Here is a 4,822-nt window from a genome sequence, read left to right on the forward strand (position 1 = left end):
TATAACTTTGTACACTTATGTTAGATCTAGACTTTTGAGTCTTGGATCTTCAAGATCAAACTAAGAACTATGTTCTATAATTTAAGATCTTGATTTCATAAGTTCACTTTCAAGTTTGTAACTTATTATTAGTTTTAAAGTTCATGTATGTGTTAGATCTAAGACTTCGATGTAACTTTGGTTCATCAAACTTCATACAACTCTTAAGTGAGTTGTGCTTCATGTCTTAGACTTACACTTGGGTTATGATGGTCAAACCATGGTAAAAATGATGTAAACACATCAATGAGTTGTACACTTGAAGCTATAGGCATCAAGGATGAGAACCATGATAAACATCAAGCACCAAACTCACCGGAACCCATTATTTTTCTGCTTTCTGCTTTCTGTCTTCTACCTACTGTTTTCTGGTTTCTGTTACAGAACAGTAGACCTGGGCTGTTGTGATTATGATTTTAAAATAGCTCTGTTTGAGTAGATAACTTTTCATATAGGACTCGTCTTAATCCGAGTTACGGTTTAGGATTTATGGCCCTCCGTTCGTCACTATGTCCTTTTAACGTTGTGCAGAAATTTCTGACCTACTCGCACTTAGACCGTCGCCACGGTCAAACGAAGACGACTTTGCTTCTATAAATTTTACCACACTTAAAGGACTCATATATGGAGCCATGGCCACTGGTCTCACCTTAATTCAGTAAGGATAGAGGCCGTGGTGACTGACTGAAATCAGCCTTTGTTCTAAACTACTTTCATAAACGAAACTTACTTTACGCCTTTTGTTTGATGATGATTGATGATGACCTTTAAGACCTTCTTTACGTACTTTTAAACCTATTCGGACGATTTACTGACTTAGTACTATTTGACTTAGGTTGAGGACTTTCGGACCGATTACTTGCACACTTTTCCCGACTCGACTTTACGACTACATTATCATTGTGAGTTATAGCATTCCCTTTTTACTTTAACTTATTTTGGGAACTGAGAATACATGCGGATTTTATGTTTTACATACTAGGCATGAGTACTTAAACTTATATATGTGTGGGTTATACAACGGCATAAACTTTCCCTTTAGCTCGGTAACGTTTAATCATTGGTTTTTGAACCGTGAACGCGAATCTTAGATATGGATCCATAGGATTTGACATCCCCACTCGGGCTAGTCGCGCTAGCATTTAATGAGTGTTTAATACTTCATAATCATATGCACTTCCCAAGTGTACTTTCAGGGGGTATAAACGTTAAGTTAGTTACCAAGTACCCACGGTTAACATATACTTTATCATACTGTTTTGAAACGCTCTTTGTAGCACTAAAATCTCGTGGCCTACCTTACATACTGTTATACTTAAACTATAGCTCACCAACCTTTGTGTTGACATTTTTAAGCATGCTTTTCTCAGGTGCTTAAGGTTATTAACTTCCGCTGTCGTGCTAGTCTTGCCGTAGACACCCGCTGCTCTAGTGTTATCACCGCATGAACTGTTTAACTTGCATTCAACTTTAATACATTTGAAACTATGTTTTGTAACGACCTAAGGGTCACATACATTTATTCATGCTTGCTATTCATAGAAGCATACTGTTGGTGTAAAACATTTGATGTCGGTTATGACGTCACCTTTTTTATCGTGAATGCAACTTCTTTTGTTACAGCATATAGTACTTAACCTTGTAATGATCCTGTTGTTGATGATTCGTACACGATGGTTTTATACGGGGCATCAAACGAAAACTTGGCTGTCAGAATACCTGGTTTTGCTCGAAAACCACCTTGTTTTGAAGGTTTGGTTTTGTTTGAAACCCTAGTTGTCTGCTCGTAAACTAAGTCACTGCTCGAATATCTTAGCTGCTCTAAATCTTAGGGTCTGCTCGAATACTTTATCTGCTCAAAAAATAGAATAGTGCTCAAATATATTGCCTGCTCGAAATCTAGGTTTTTGCTCTAATTATTGTACTACTCGAAAACTTCCCCTTCAGAACTCATTAGTTTTACTGCTAAAAAACATTGTCTGTTTTGAAATTTGGCTTTGTTCAAATACCACTCTGCTCTTAAAGGTGGTTTTACACCAAAACCCTAATTTCACTGCTTATATTCTTGATCCCTCACACTCAAAATTCTTACTTGAAAATCTCTTGTTAAACCTCCCCTCTTTTGCACCACTCTGTTTCCACTCTTAGTTAAGATGGCTACTGCAAACCGTGATGCTTTAGTCGTGAGCTCGGATACCCATCCTCCCATGCTGTTCGAGGGACTGTTTGACAAATGGATAGGAAGATTTGACAACTTCATCGATGGAAAGGGAGAACAAATCAAAAACCTCTGGGACTCATTTCTCAATGGACCTAAGGTCTTTATTCATCCTGACACCGGCGTAGCCCTAAAACCCTATAAACTCCAGGGTGAAGATGCCAAAAGAGCTCAAGCCGATGTTGATTCCAGGTCCATTATCATGCAAGCTCTTCCCCACGACATGTACAAATCCGTCAGCTCTCTAAAATCTGGAAAAGAACTTCTAGATGAAATCACTCGTCAACAGGAAGGATATAGCCAATCAGATCAAACAAAACTTGGCATTGCTCTCGCAATGTATGAGGACTACTTTTAGAAACCTGACGAACCGTTAAAGGACTGCTACAAATGTTTCTGTGAAGTCATCAATGAGCTGAAAAAGGTTGGAGTGAAGAAAGAAAATCAAGAGCTGGACATGAAATTCCTGAAGAAGCTAAATGCCACATGGACACCATATGGAAACAACTTCCGTGCTTCCAAAAACACCAAGAAGTACAACATCCATGAAGTTGTTGGCAAACTAATGAACCATCAATCTGACGTTCAAGCTGTTCAAAACCCTAAATCCAACCCTACCGAAACCAGTGATCCAATGGCTCTCTACGTCAACAAAAGCTCCACCAAAACCACTTCCAACCGCACCAATTCACTCAAAGCAAAACAAACCGTGTCATCTGATGAGGACACATACTCTAATGTTGATGAAGAACATCAAGACCTTGTCAAGGCTACCGCAATGTTTAGCAAGCAGTTGAACCTTAGGAGATCATCCGGAGGTTTCAACAGAAACAATAACAATCGAACCTCATCTAGCTCCTCGTACTACAAAAAACCCGAAACCTCAACCATTCAAAATCGAGCTCCTGACAACAAGGACTCCGATAATGTATGTTTCAACTGTGGTAAAACAGGTCACTTTGCACGAGAATGTAGACTACCCAAACATAAGGATGCCGAGTACTACAAGAAAAAGATGTTACTCGCTCAAGATGCTGAAAAAGGGAAGGTTCTCAAAGCCTCAGATGATGTCTGGCTAAACTGGTCAGACAGTGAACAGGAGCTTGAACGTGCTAATGTAGTTAAACTCACCAACATGAATCGTGCTCCTAATAATGTTTCTTCCGACGATGAGGAAGAGGTACAACTTTACACTGACATAATTCATGAATACTATAACTCCGTAAATTATAATTCTGAATTTATCTCTGATGTATTGCATGCTCCCTCCGAAAAACCTAATGACCCTACTGCCCAACATAGTGTGTCCATTAGTGTTGAACCTACCTCTAACAATCATCATAGAGTACTCTCTGAACTGCCTGATATGTATATTGACACATTTGCTAAAATGAGTAAGGACCTTAGATCTTTTGCTAGTCAAGTTAATGGACTACAAAATGAGAACCATAGGTTAAAAGCTGAATTGAAAATCAAAGTGTCAAACAATGCATACTTAAACCTTCAGAAGGATCTAGCTAAAAAAATAGCACAACTGAAGGAGCTAGAATCTAGTGTGAGACCGTTACGCATAGAAAGAACAAACTTTAAGTTAAGAAATGAGGTTCTTAGTGAGAAAGTAGACAATGCTGAGAAAGAAATTAAGAAACTCACTGCCTCTAAGAAAACTCTTCTAGATACCTTAGAGCAAAAGATAAGAGAACCCCTTTTGACCTTACTAAGAAAACCTCTGAATGTTCTAAACTTGCTGCACATAATCTAGAGCTTCAAACTCACCTAGGTCAATTTGAAGAGAAACTTTACAGGACCGAATAGTCTAAGGTTGTGTTAGCTGGTCATATCTCGAATCAAACCCTGTTCATGAATCGACCAAAGGACTCCTTCCATGAGAACAAAGGATTAAGCTTTGAAAATCCTCTCACCTTGACCAATATGGCCAAAGCTGAGCCCTGTCTAAATGATAGTATATACTTGATGATTGGCCTACTTGCACAACTCACATTTGCATCCAACAGTGAGATTGAGGAAGCATTGGCTAAAAGATCAACCAAAATGAAACAAGAAATTGCTCTAATCTATGATAAAATCAACGCTCTTTATTTGAAAAAGAAAAACTCATTTTCACATGAAAGCTTACCTGATTTGTTTAATGAGAGTGAAAGTTCACAAAGTCAAAAGCGTGTTGTCTATTTACCATCCTTGGTTTTGGAAAAATACATCATCAGCTTAGAAAAAGAAATTCATGAAAACAAAATGAAATCCTTTGACAATGAACGTAAATTTCAACTGATCATAAAAGCCTTGCAACACCAAATCTCACTCAATGTGTCCACAAATGACCAACTTGTATGTAATGTGCATGAACTTGAAAAACGGATTGCGAGTCAAGCAACCACTTTCTGTGAAATGATCTCAAAGACCAAGGTCACAAAGGAACCTCAACCCTGTCACATGAACGTCTCCCTCACTGAAGGACCTTCAAATGTCTTGATTAATTCCCTAAGGGAAGAAATCGTTGAATTAAAACTTGAACTAAAAGTCTATATAAAACATATTGCTCTTATT

Source organism: Rutidosis leptorrhynchoides, chromosome 1 (genome assembly GCF_046630445.1).
Source record: "Rutidosis leptorrhynchoides isolate AG116_Rl617_1_P2 chromosome 1, CSIRO_AGI_Rlap_v1, whole genome shotgun sequence".
In the NCBI taxonomy this organism is placed as follows: Eukaryota; Viridiplantae; Streptophyta; class Magnoliopsida; order Asterales; family Asteraceae; genus Rutidosis; species Rutidosis leptorrhynchoides.